Genomic DNA, 14,589 nt, shown 5'->3' on the forward strand with positions numbered 1-14,589 from the left:
TGGGTAACGAGAATTGAAAAGTGTAATTCTTAGTGCTGATCCCCTCTTAGGGTTCTGGAAGCTGAACTGGAACTGTTCTCAGAGGTGGTATCTTCATCCTGCTGACTACTGGCTAGCCGCATATACTCTGCCTCCCACAGGGTGAGACGGGGACTAGTTGGGGTAATCGAAAGGGCCATAGAAACGTCCACCACTATCAGCGATTCACCCGGCGCTGTCATTAAGTCTTCTGAGTCTGACTCCAAAGTGTCCATTGGGACTTCAGTCAACGGCACTGCAGTCGGGGACCGTCGGCTGAGGTCAACTGGGCCATTCCTATCCCTGGGTTCCACTCCCAAAGCTAGGGTCAACCCCGGGACCGTATTCATACCTGGCGTCTCCAGCCACGGTCCCGGTTCCTGGTGGTAGATGGCAGCAGCCGCAACTCCCGGAGTGACTGGTGGAATAGGACGCAGTTGGATTCGTACCGGGGCCAGGCCGGTTTCAGCTGGGGTTGTCGGTGGGGGCCGGTGCCACCGCGCCCGGTCCAGGCGGAGACGCGGTCCCAGTCCTCCATTCTGTTCCAGAGCCCTCATGTATCTCCTCTGGACGGGGCTCACCCAATGACAGTATCTGTTGTGAGGCGGTGGCGGACGCAGCTGAGGATGAATCAGCGGTCGCAGCCTCCGCGGGGGCGGCCTAGAGGTGAGTGGCCTCTCCTCCCCCTGTTCTTCTGTCATCTCTGCTCGTTTCATCATGGCGTTCTGGCGTTCTTCTTCCTGCCTTAGCCCCTTTCCCGCCACTGGCTGCTTCTGCCTCTCCTTCCGGGGGCGGTGTCTTCTTTCAGCGCCTCCATACCAAGCCAGTATACAAACCCCTCGGGGGGTGGGCCATGCCGCCGTCACATAGTAATTCAGGCAGGGAAGGCCCAATACTCTTCACTGTCTTTTCTTAGGACCTCCCATCTCTTCACGCCCTTCTTCGCGATGACGTCGCGCGAATGACCACGAGACTTCGCGACCCCGCGAGAACGGACGCCATCGCGGGCATTTTCGCAAAGGACTACTAGGAACGGATGCGTGGAGAGGCGGGAAGGCTGCGCGGGACGTCGGAGGGTAAGAATAACAATATTTTTTATTTTTAAATTCTATTTTTTACAGGCATATGGTGTCCAAAGCCCGGAGGACAGTCTCCTCTCCTCCGGACCGTGGGTACCATCCGCAATTGTTCTGCTTACTTTCCGCATGGTGTGCACAGCCACATGCGGGAAGTAAGCGGAACAAAAAAAAATGGCAGCACAGGAATCGCTGCAATACTCGCATCCCCATTCATTAACATTGGACTCGCTAGACTCGCAACGAGTAGCGAGTTTCCGAGTCGGACTCGTTAGAGTCTAGCGATTCTGAGTATTTCAGGATTCGCCCATCCCTAACTAGCATCACTGCTCTCGGGTGGAATGGAGAACATGATGGAATGCACCAGTGTGTCTTGGTACTCCCGCATTTTACGCTCCCAATTCAACGGTGTTATGAGGCTTAGTAAGTTGTCCCGGTAGCGAGGATCTAGGAGGGTGTTGAGAATGTGGGTGATGCGGCGGTCGTTTCTCAGGCACTGCAGCATGAAATCAACCATGTGCTGCAGACTCCCAACTGCCCAAGAAACGCTGTCCCCTACTTGAGGCATCATCTCTGCCTGCTCTGGATCACCCCACCCTCACTGTACATACTGACTACTAGAGCATTGTGTACCTCCCTCCTCTGGAGAGATGTCTTCCTCCTCCATTGACTCCTCCTCATCCTCCTCACAAAGTGACCCCTGCCTAGGCCTTTGTGAGGAACCACGTTGCGCAGACTGTCCAGAAGCAGATGGCATTTGTGACTCCTCATCCTCCACCTCTTCCAAAACCTCCTCCCTTAGTGCTTATGTGGCGCCCCTGAGGCTCAGTCACCACAGAGGTACTGCACCTTCTCCTAAGGTGCAGTGCCCCACCAACTAGGTAGGTTGGGAACTCCTTTCCATACTCCAACACCTGCATCCCACACAGGATAGTTCAGTAGATCCGCTAGCAGCTTCAGGCTGGGGGTAGCAGAGCACCCTTCGTGGAACCCTGCTTCGTAACACGAGATGTGCTGGGAGGTGGGTGGAGTTAGTATAAAAGAGAGGGAAAGTTGAGGATAGTAGGTCAGTCTGAGGGGAGGTCAGGCGAGAGGAGTTCAGTTCTGAAGTTAGCTTTGAGTTCAGTTTGAGTTCAGTTTAGAAAGAGTGCTCCAGCTGCCTCAGTGATCTGAGCCAGCTGGCACGGGAAAGAGAAGAGAAGGAGAAAGACGTAGACCTGCAACCTAAGCTTCCATAAGAGGGAGAAGGAACAGCGTGGAACGAAGGAGTAGGAGAACAGAGAGGAGTTGTGGGTTGGAAGAGGAACCCTGCCTATAGGTTCTCAGCGCAAGGCCGGGGCCCGGTCCCCGAGGTTGTATGGACACTTATGGTTCTGCAGCAGACACTGGTGGAGTAGTTGGCTGTAAATGCACAACTCCCATCTTTGCTGCACCACACCATTAGTCCCAGTGGATCTGCATGCAGCGTTGGCTCAACATCTTACTTGCCAAACACCACGGATGGCGTCACGAACTATTCAACTAAGCTATAACACTATTGACATCACCGCCATTGATATTGGGTGCCCAGGGCCACAGACCGGGTCACCGCTGCTGTGACACATCCCCCTGACACCGGCCCGGTACCGAGTACCCCGCTGCCCTGGGTGTGAGGGGCGACCCAATTTTGGCGGGAAGGCTGCGCGGGACGTCGGAGGGTAAGAATAACAATATTTTTTATTTTTTTTTACATTTTATCTTTTACTACTGACGCTGCATAGGCAGCCTCAGTAGTAAAAAGTTGGTCACACTTGTCAAACACTATGTTTGACGAGTGTGACCAACCTGTCAATCAGTTCTCCAAGCGATGCTACAGATCACTTGGAAAACGCTAGCATTTGCACTGGACTCGTTACTGTGCGAGTAATCGTTTGGAAACTCGCAGAGTACCGACTCCTGCGAGTCCCCTACTACTCGCAGAGTAACGAGTCCTAACGAGTAGATTCGCCCATCCCTACTGCTAGTGCTTTACAAAGCAGCTCTGTGCATCGAGGCAGTAGAGGAAGCTCTGCACAAAGAGGGAGCAGAGGCAGCGCCTCAGCACAAGGCAAGACCGGTATGGCCCAAATGTGGCAAAGTTTTGTGTGCCCGCCACAAATGTCTACACCATCACAGACGGCTGCAGTCAGCAGGAGGCAACGTTTCCGTCAGATGGTGACAGACTACATGTCTTGCCCTGTCAGTGTACTCCCTGACGGCTCTTCCCCCTTCAAGTTTTGGGTCTCTAAGCTGGATACATGGCCAGAGCTTAGCCAGTATGCATTGGAAGTGCTGGCTTGCCTTGCTGCTAGTGTATTATCGGAACGCGTCATTAGTGCCGCAGGTGGTGTAAGACAGACTGTCGCACGCGACTATCCTCTGATAACCTTGACCGGCTTACTTTTCTGAAAATGAACAAGGCCTGGATCTCGCTGGAATTTGCCAATCCTCTTCCAGAATAAATAATTGGTTGGCAACAGTATCCAGGTCTCCTGTTGTGTTCATGTTTCTACCACCTGAACTGTAATCCCTGGGCTCCAACACCGCCAGTTGTTGCTCAGAAGTGCCGTCTGCACAGAGAAAAACACTAGCTCCTGTGTTAGTGGGGTTCAGTAACGCCAGCTGCTCCCCTGCTGTGTGTCCGGCAATATCTCCTGCTCCCTCCACATTCAAACTACATCAGATTTTACACTTGCTCCAAGTAGGCCTCAGCCTACTCCATGATTGACCCTGAGCTCCAACAATGCCAGTTGCTGCTCAGAAGTGCCATCTGCACAGAGAAAAATACATGCTCCAGTGTAGTGGGGTTCAGTAACGCCAGCTGCTCCCCTGCTGTGTGTCTGGCAAAGTCTCCTGCTGCCTCCACAGTCAAACTACATCAGATATAAAACTTGCTCCAATTAGGCCTCAGCCTAAACCCTGATTGACCATGTGCTCCAACACCGCCAGTTGTTGCTCAGAAGTGCCGTCTGCACAGAGAAAAACACTAGCTCCTGTGTTAGTGGGGTTCAGTAACGCCAGCTGCTCCCCTGCTGTGTGTCCGGCAATATTTCCTGCTCCCTCCACATTCAAACTACATCAGATATTACACTTGCTCCAATTAGGCCTCAGCAAACTCCATGATTGACCCTGGGCTCCAACACTGCCAGTTGCTGCTCAGAAGTGCCGTCTGCACAGAGAAAAACACTAGCTCCTGTGTTAGTGGGGTTCAGTAACGCCAGCTGCTCCCCTGCTGTGTGTCCGGCAATATTTCCTGCTCCCTCCACATTCAAACTACATCAGATATTACACTTGCTCCAAGTAGGCCTCAGCCTACTCCATGATTGACCCTGGGCTCCAACACTGCCAGTTGCTGCTCAGAAGTGCCGTCTGCACAGAGAAAAACACTAGCTCCTGTGTTAGTGGGGTTCAGTAACGCCAGCTGCTCCCCTGCTGTGTGTCCGGCAAAGTCTCCTGCTGCCTCCACATTCAAACTACATCACATATAAAACTTGCTCCAATTAGGCCTCAGCCTAAACCCTGATTGACCCTGGGCTCCAACACCACCAGTTGCTGCTCAGAAGTGCCGTCTGCACAGAGAAAAACACATGCTCCAGTGTTAGTGGGGTTCAGTAACGCCAGCTGCTCCCCTGCTGTGTGTCCGGCAGTCTCCTGCTGCCTCCACATTCAAACTACATCAGATATAAAACTTGCTCCAATTAGGCCTCAGCCTAAACTCTGATTGACCCTGGGCTCCAACACCACCAGTTGCTGCTCAGAAGTGCCATCTGCACAGAGAAAAACACATGCTCCAGTGTTAGTGGGGTTCAGTAACACCAGCTGCTCCCCTGCTGTGTGTCCTGCAAAGTCTCCTGCTGCCTCCACATTCAAACTACATCAGATATAAAACTTGCTCCAATTAGGCCTCTGGCTCCACTCTGTCTCTAGTATTTACCCTGGCCTCCAACACCGCCAGTTGCTGCTCAGAAGTGCCGTCTGCACAATCAATGCAACAAAAAAGGAAAGAAGACCACATAAAAATGCACACCACCGATATATATAATAATAACAGGAAAAGCTTTATTAACAACAATATAAATTTAAAAACATGTAAAAACAAAAAGGGAATACAATCCCCCTGTTAGTCCTGATCAATACAATAATGAATTGAGTCTCATGCATAAATCATCAGCATAAATAAAGGAACAAAAAAAGGAAAAACATCCACAATAAGGTGTATCCACATGATAGATGTAAATATATAATTACAGCAAAGAGCACCTAATGGCGCACAATCCTAATCAAATCGCCCTAATGCTGGAGACTCACACAATAAAATATCCTTCACGTGGAAAAATACCATGGATCTCATGTCAATCACAGCTGAAGTGTCACATAGTCTAATAGAATATATAACATCCACAATACTTGAGCTGAAGGTCCAGAAATAATATATGTAGACCAGCGCACATGTGCACAAAATGGTTCAATCCCATAAAGATGAATAAATAGATAACCGCACTGGATGCTGAACTGCACACATATAACCACTTAAATGAGTGGTAATAAAGTATCAAACATGCAGATATTATTCAAGAAGCCATGATAATACCAAGTGAAAACCACACTAATGTGGATCTGCATGAAAGACGCCACATAAATAAGTGGCAATAAGATATCAGGCAAAAAACGCTGTTGAAAAACAGCCAAGTATGCCCAGTGATTGAATGGGATTGAACCATTTTGTGCACATGTTGTGCGCTGGTCTACATATATTTTTTCTGGACCTTCATCTCAAGTATTGTGGATGTTATATATTCTATTAGACTATGTGGCACTTCAGCTGTGATTGACATGTGATTAGAGTTGAGCGAAACGGGTCGAAAAATTTCAAAAGTCACCGACTTTTGGCAAAGTCGGGTTTCATGAAACGAAACCCGACCCTAGGATGAGGTCGGCCACGAGGTCGGCGACTTACGCGCCAAAGTCGAGTTTCAAAAGTTTGTTTTGCGCTCTTTTTCAGCCAATCAGGATCCACGGACACTGTGGGCAACGTGATGACATAGGCAGGGGTCACCACCATCTTTCAGAAGGGCATGCAAGTGATTGGCTTGCTTTGGTGGGCGTCACAGGGGGTATAAAAGGGCGTGCACGCCGACCGCCATCTTACTTCTGCCGATCTCAGTATAGGGAGAGGTTGCTGCTGATTCTGTAGGGAGAGCGTTAGGCAGGGAAGAAGACAAAAAAACTGCTTCTGCTGCTAGCGATTTGGCCTGCACAACACACCAGTCACTGTGTGTGCAGTGCAAGGGGAGGCTATATAGTGGTGTATCAGTGGTGTTGGTTGTTGGGCTGCCTTCTAAGGCTTCCTGACAGGCTGGCATTGCTGTTTACCCACTGCTCCGCAAACTGCTTTTTTAAAAGCAATCCAATCTCCCTTATCCTCTAGTCACTTTGGTCACAGCTGTGCCATCGAGCCTGTCACATAGCGCTCAGATATTCATTGGGCCTCAAACTGCTTTTTTAAAAGCAATCCCAATTTTTTTTTTTTGTCCTGCTGAGAAGAAAAAAAAACTGCTTCTGCTGCTGATAGCAATTTGGCCTGCACAACACACCAGTCACTGTGTGTGCAGTGCAAGGGGAGGCTATATTGTGGTGTATCAATGGTGTTGGTTGTTGGGCTGCCTTTTAAGGCTTCCTGACAGGCTGGCATTGCTGTTTACCCACTGCTCCGCAAACTGCTTTTTTAAAAGCAATCCAATCTCCCTTATCCTCTAGTCACTTTGGTCACAGCTGTGCCATCGAGCCTGTCACATAGCGCTCAGATATTCATTGGGCCTCACACAATCCAAAAGTGTCCAGTGTCCAAAAGTGTGTGCAGAGATTCAAAATCTCCCTTATCCTCTAGTCACTTAGGTCACAGCTGTGCCATCGAGCCTGTCACATAGCGCTCAGATATCAGTGGGCCTCACACAATCCAAAAGTGTCCAGTGTCCAAAAGTGTGTGCAGAGATTCAAAATCTCACTTATCCTCTAGTCACTTAGGTCACAGCTGTGCCATCGAGCCTGTCACATAGCGCTCAGATATCAGTGGGCCTCACACAATCCAAAAGTGTCCAGTGTCCAAAAGTGTGTGCAGAGATTCAAAATCTCACTTATCCTCTAGTCACTTAGGTCACAGCTGTGCCATCGAGCCTGTCACATAGCGCTCAGATATCAGTGGGCCTCACACAATCCAAAAGTGTCCAGTGTCCAAAAGTGTGTGCAGAGATTCAAAATCTCCCTTATCCTCTAGTCACTTTTGTCACAGCTGTGCCATCGAGCCTGTCACATAGCGCTCAGATATTCATTGGGCCTCACACAATCCAAAAGTGTCCAGTGTCCAAAAGTGTGTGCAGAGATTCAAAATCTCCTTAATCCTCTAGTCACTTTTGTCACAGCTGTGCCATCGAGCCTGTCACATAGCGCTCAGATATCAGTGGGCCTCACACAATCCAAAAGTGTCCAGTGTCCAAAAGTGTGCGCAGAGATTCAAATTCTCACTTATCCTCTAGTCACTTAGGTCACAGCTGTGCCATCGAGCCTGTCACATAGCGCTCAGATATCAGTGGGCCTCACACAATCCAAAAGCGTCCAGTGTCCAAAAGTGTGTGCAGAGATTCAAAGTCTCCCTTGTCCTCTAGTCACTTAGGTCACAGCTGTGCCATCGAGCCTGTCACATAGCGCTCAGATATCAGTGGGCCTCACACAATCCAAAAGTGTCCAGTGTCCAAAAGTGTGTGCAGAGATTCAAAATCTCACTTATCCTCTAGTCACTTTTGTCACAGCTGTGCCATCGAGCCTGTCACATAGCGCTCAGATATTCATTGGGCCTCACACAATCCAAAAGTGTCCAGTGTCCAAAAGTGTGTGCAGAGATTCAAAATCTCCCTTATCCTCTAGTCACTTAGGTCACAGCTGTGCCATCGAGCCTGTCACATAGCGCTCAGATATCAGTGGGCCTCACACAATCCAAAAGTGTCCAGTGTCCAAAAGTGTGTGCAGAGATTCAAAATCTCACTTATCCTCTAGTCACTTAGGTCACAGCTGTGCCATCGAGCCTGTCACATAGCGCTCAGATATCAGTGGGCCTCACACAATCCAAAAGTGTCCAGTGTCCAAAAGTGTGTGCAGAGATTCAAAATCTCCCTTATCCTCTAGTCCCTTTTGTCACAGCTGTGCCATCGAGCCTGTCACATAGCGCTCAGATATTCATTGGGCCTCACACAATCCAAAAGTGTCCAGTGTCCAAAAGTGTGTGCAGAGATTCAAAATCTCCCTTATCCTCTAGTCACTTTTGTCACAGCTGTGCCATCGAGCCTGTCACATAGCGCTCAGATATTCATTGGGCCTCACACAATCCAAAAGTGTCCAGTGTCCAAAAGTGTGTGCAGAGATTCAAAATCTCCTTAATCCTCTAGTCACTTTTGTCACAGCTGTGCCATCGAGCCTGTCAAATAGCGCTCAGATATTCATTGGGCCTCACACAATCCAAATGTGTCCAGTGTCCAAAAGTGTGTGCAGAGATTCAAAATCTCCCTTATCCTCTAGTCACTTAGGTCACAGCTGTGCCATCGAGCCTGTCACATAGCGCTCAGATATCAGTGGGCCTCACACAATCCAAAAGTGTCCAGTGTCCAAAAGTGTGTGCAGAGATTCAAATTCTCACTTATCCTCTAGTCACTTAGTTCACAGCTGTGCCATCGAGCCTGTCACATAGCGCTCAGATATCAGTGGGCCTCACACAATCCAAAAGTGTCCAGTGTCCAAAAGTGTGTGCAGAGATTCAAAGTCTCCCTTGTCCTCTAGTCACTTAGGTCACAGCTGTGCCATCGAGCCTGTCACATAGCGCTCAGATATCAGTGGGCCTCACACAATCCAAAAGTGTCCAGTGTCCAAAAGTGTGTGCAGAGATTCAAAATCTCACTTATCCTCTAGTCACTTTTGTCACAGCTGTGCCATCGAGCCTGTCACATAGCGCTCAGATATTCATTGGGCCTCACACAATCCAAAAGTGTCCAGTGTCCAAAAGTGTGTGCAGAGATTCAAAATCTCCCTTATCCTCTAGTCACTTAGGTCACAGCTGTGCCATCGAGCCTGTCACATAGCGCTCAGATATCAGTGGGCCTCACACAATCCAAAAGTGTCCAGTGTCCAAAAGTGTGTGCAGAGATTCAAAATCTCACTTATCCTCTAGTCACTTAGGTCACAGCTGTGCCATCGAGCCTGTCACATAGCGCTCAGATATCAGTGGGCCTCACACAATCCAAAAGTGTCCAGTGTCCAAAAGTGTGTGCAGAAATTCAAAATCTCCCCTGTCCTATAGACACCATGTACCTTGTTTTACATACTATATAGTTTGTTGGATTTTGTCTACATTTCTACCAAAAATGAGGAAGGCTGGTGGAAGAGGCCGTGGAATTGGGCGGGGGTTGGCAGCTGGTAATGATGGTGTTGGTGGTGGATCTGATGGTAGTGGCAAGAGCAAAATAGGACCGAATGCAGGAGGTGTTGAGCCTGCGTCATCGTCTGGCTACATAAGGCCTCGAACGCTTAGTTTTCTAGGAGTTGGCAAACCGCTTTTAAAGCCAGAGCATCAGGAAAAAGTTTTGTCTTACATTGCTGACTCAGCCTCCAGCTCTATCGCCTCCTCTTCTTCAGTTGTAAAAAGTAAAAGCACTGAGTCGTCATTGGAGGCTCATGTTCATGAACCACACCTTTCCTTGTGTCCTTCACCCCAACCAAGATTGAAGGATGACGCAGGCCATACTACTGATTACTCCATGGAGCTGTTTTCACATACCATGCCTGGATTATCAAGTCAAATGGTGAATTACCCAGGCCAAGATGAATCTGACATGGAGTGCACTGATGCACAGCCGCTGATGGATGATTCTGCTGGTACATTCACTCAGAGCACTACATTGTCCTCGCAGTGTACAGAGCCAGATTCTGACCCTGATGAGACTCAGGTGCCCCTTCCCGCACACTATACCACCATACACGGTGACACAGAGGAAGGTGCACATGACATAGAAGAGGAGGTGATGGATGACCCAGTTGTTGACCCAGATTGGCATCCATTGGGGGAAGAGGGTGCTGCTTCCAATAGCTCAGATGAGGAGCATCCACAGCAGACATCGACATTGCAACAGCTGTTATCTGGCAGGCCCGGAGCACTCCAAAGACAGGTTCCAAACATCAAAAGAGTTGCTGGACAGCTTGTCCAGAGGGTCAAAAGATCACAGCGTGCTAGGCCGCAAAATGTCTGCCAAAGTAGGAAGAGTGCAGTGTGGCACTTTTTTGAACAAAATCCTCATGATCAGGCCAAGGTTATCTGTAAGAAGTGCGCAAAGACCTTTAGCCGAGGGAAAAATCTGAAAAATTTGAATACCAGTTGCATGCTTAGACATTTAACCAGCATGCACTTGCAAGCGTGGACACAACACCAAACCTCAAGTGCCACATGTGCAACTGATCACAACGAAGGTAGTCATCAACGCTACATTGTTTCCCCCACTGTAAGCCCACCGGTTAGCACAGCAGCAAATGTTGAGGTGTCGTTGCAAGGCCACAGCAGTCAGGGAATCCCACTGTTATATCAACGAAAGACTGATTCTAGGCCATCAGAAAGAACACCAACTCCATCACCATCATCAACTCTCTCTCAGTCCGCCCTGTCCACCGCTACTTCCACCATATGCAGCTCTCAAGTCCAGCTCACCCTCCCAGACACTATGAGTAGGTCAAGAAAGTACTCAGTCTCTCATCCGCGTACACTGGGTTTGAACGCCCACATTGCCAAACTAATCTCGTTTGAGATGATGCCCTTTCGGTTGGTGGAAAGCACAGCTTTCCGCGAACTCATGGCCTATGCAGTACCACGCTATGACCTACCCAGTCGCCACTTCTTCTCTCGCAAAGCCATCCCAGCCCTCCACCATCATGTGAAAGACCGCATGGTCCATGCACTCAAGCAGTCAGTGAGCGGAAAGGTGCACCTCACAACTGATGCATGGTCCAGTCGGCATGGCCAGGGCCGTTACGTGTCCATCACTGCGCACTGGGTTAATGTGGTGGATGCAGGGTCCACAGGGGACAGCGGTGGTGGGACAGTGCTGCCTAGCCCACGGTATAGGAAACAGTTGGCTGTAGGCGTTCCACCCTCCTCCTCCTCCTCCTCCTCCTCCTCCAGAAGCGAAAGCTCGTCCACAGAGCGCAGTCGTACGAGCACTCCATCTGCAGCTGCCACTGTTGCACATGATGTGTCCCCCTATCGAGCAGCTAGTGGAAAGCGTCAGCAGGCTGTGTTGCAGATGATGTGTTTGGGCGACAGACATACCGCCGAGGTGCTGGCCGAGTACTTTCAGCGACAAACTGAGTCATGGCTGGGCAGTGTACATCTTGAGGCAGGCAAGGTAGTTAGTGATAACGGCCGTAATTTTGTGGCAGCCATAGCCCTTTCAAAACTCAGCCACATACCTTGCTTGGCTCACACCTTGAACCTGGTGGTGCAGTGCTTCCTCAAAAATTATCCGGAGTTAACAGCCCTGCTCCAGAAGGTGCGAAGACTGTGCGCGCACATCCGCCGGTCGCCTGTACACTCCGTTCGTATGCAGAAGCTGCAGCGATTGCTCCACCTTCCCAACCACCGCCTCATTATCGACATTGCAACAAGGTGGAACTCCACCCTGCACATGGTGGAGTGGCTGTGCGAGCAGAGGCAGGCCATAATGCATTTGTGGGAGGATACACGGCCAGGCACTTTGAGAGCAGACATGGAGTTGACAGGTGTGCAGTGGTCGAAGCTGAAAGACCTCTGTAAAGTCCTTCAGTGTTTTGAGGAATGCACACGGCTGGTAAGCGCAGACGACGCCATCCTAAGCATGAGCATCCCACTTATGCGTCTGCTCATGCAAACTTTGACGCACCTTAAGGAGCAGGCGTCTGCAGCCAATGTTGACGAGGAGGGAATCCTTGATGACATTCAGCCATTGTTTGCTCAGGGACCTCTCCTGGACGAGGTGGAGGAAGAAGAGGAGGAGGAGGATGATGATGGGGATGATTACTTAGGGGAGGAGGATGAATCTCGTGGGGCAAGTGAAAATGTTGGCGTGGCAAGGTCTGGTACGGGGTTTGTGCGTGACTGGAGGGATGTGGATTTGCCAGAAAGTGCTCCTCCAACCAGCACTCGAAGTGCATCATTGACACCGGGAACATTGGCCCACATGTCAGATTATGCCTTGCGGATCCTAAAAAGGGACCCCCGCATTGCCAAAATGATGAACGATGACGACTACTGGTTGGCCAGCATCCTGGATCCACGCTATAAAGGCAAATTACAAAACATCATGCCACAGGAGAACCTTGACCTAATATTGGCTAATAAACAAGCAACTCTGGTAAATCGGTTGCTTGAGGCATTCCCAGCACACAGCAGCGGTGATGGTTCTCACACGAGCCGTACGGGCCGGGGGCAGCTTGGCAGAGGTGTTCGTGGTGCACACAGCAGAAGTGGCATTGGAGACAGGGGTTTCATGACAATGTTGTGGACTGATTTTTCAAGTACCGCTCACACAACTGGTAATACAGCATCGATGGAAAGTGACAGGAGACAGCAGTTGTCAACTATGGTTACAAACTACTTTTCCTCCCATATCGATGTTCTCCCACACAGGTCATTACCCTTTGACTATTGGGCCGCTAAACTGGACATCTGGCCTGAATTGGCCCAATATGCCTTACAGGAGCTCGCTTGCCCAGCTGCAAATGTGCTATCGGAAAGAGTCTTCAGTGCAGCTGGATCAATCCTGACAGAAAAAAGGACCCGTCTGTCAACCCAAAATGTGGATGATCTAACCTTCATTAAAATGAACCATGCATGGGTTTCCAAGGATTTTGTCCCACCTTCCCCTGATGACACATAGGGTGACAGAAAAATGACTTGCTTTGGTCCACCTCTTCCAACATCAACATATGCCACTTTCTAAAACTCCCTAACTGTGCTGCCTCCCCCCCCATGGCCGGGGTCACCACCTAGCGCACGACACCGTGCGAGTGCCGTTGCCCTGGACAGGTGGGTAGGCCGACTCTTGGGCGTGGGCACTGGCACAGGGTCCCTCATAGTGCAATCAAGTGTCTCTGACGGTGGTGGTGCACACCCGCCGTCAGACACACCGCTGTACAATGAGGGGCCCAGTGCCAGTACCTTCGCCCACGAGTGGGCCCCCCTTGCTTGGGCAGGGCCCCAGCATTTGCAATCTTTACCTCTCCCTGCTCCTCCGCTGTGTAATCTGGGCCGTCAAATCCATACTGTGCCTGACACCGTCTGAGCCTGCCTCCTGATGTATAGACATATATTTTGAATGTGTACGCTATCCATACATGTTATCCGGGGATACGGTACCCTTTCTAACCTTTGTGCAATCACGTGCAATCCATACTGGGCCTAACACCGTCTGAGCCTGCCTCCTGAGACATATATTTTGAATGTGTACACTATCCATACATGTTATCCGGGGATACGGTACCCTTTCTAACCTTTGTGCAATCACGTGCAATCCATACTGGGCCTAACACCGTCTGAGCCTGCCTCCTGAGACATATATTTTGAATGTGTACGCTATCCATACATGTTATCCGGGCATACGGTACCCTTTCTAACCTTTGTGCAATCACGTGCAATCCATACTGGGCCTAACACCGTCTGAGCCTGCCTCCTGAGACATATATTTTGAATGTGTACGCTATCCATACATGTTATCCGGGGATACGGTACCCTTTCTAACCTTTGTGCAATCACGTGCAATCCATACTGGGCCTAACACCATCTGAGCCTGCCTCCTGAGACATATATTTTGAATGTGTACGCTATCCATACATGTTATCCGGGGATACGGTACCCTTTCTAACCTTTGTGCAATCACGTGCAATCCATACTGGGCCTAACACCGTCTGAGCCTGCCTCCTGATGTATAGACATATATTTTGAATGTGTACGCTATCCATACATGTTATCCGGGGATACGGTACCCTTTCTAACCTTTGTGCAATCACGTGCAATCCATACTGGGCCTAACACCGTCTGAGCCTGCCTCCTGAGACATATATTTTGAATGTGTACGCTATCCATACATGTTATCCGGCGATACGGTACCCTTTCTAACCTTTGTGCAATCACGTGCAATCCATACTGGGCCTAACACCGTCTGAGCCTGCCTCCTGAGACATATATTTTGAATGTGTACGCTATCCATACATGTTATCCGGGGATACGGTACCCTTTCTAACCTTTGTGCAATCACGTGCAATCCATACTGGGCCTAACACCGTCTGAGCCTGCCTCCTGAGACATATATTTTGAATGTGTACGCTATCCATACATGTTATCCGGGGATACGGTACCCTTTCTAACCTTTGTGCAATTACGTGCAATCCATACTGGGCCTAACACCGTCTG

This window comes from Dendrobates tinctorius, unplaced genomic scaffold, assembly GCF_039654945.1.
Source record: "Dendrobates tinctorius isolate UK_male_01 unplaced genomic scaffold, ASM3965494v1 ptg000059l, whole genome shotgun sequence".
Classification (NCBI taxonomy): domain Eukaryota; kingdom Metazoa; phylum Chordata; class Amphibia; order Anura; family Dendrobatidae; genus Dendrobates; species Dendrobates tinctorius.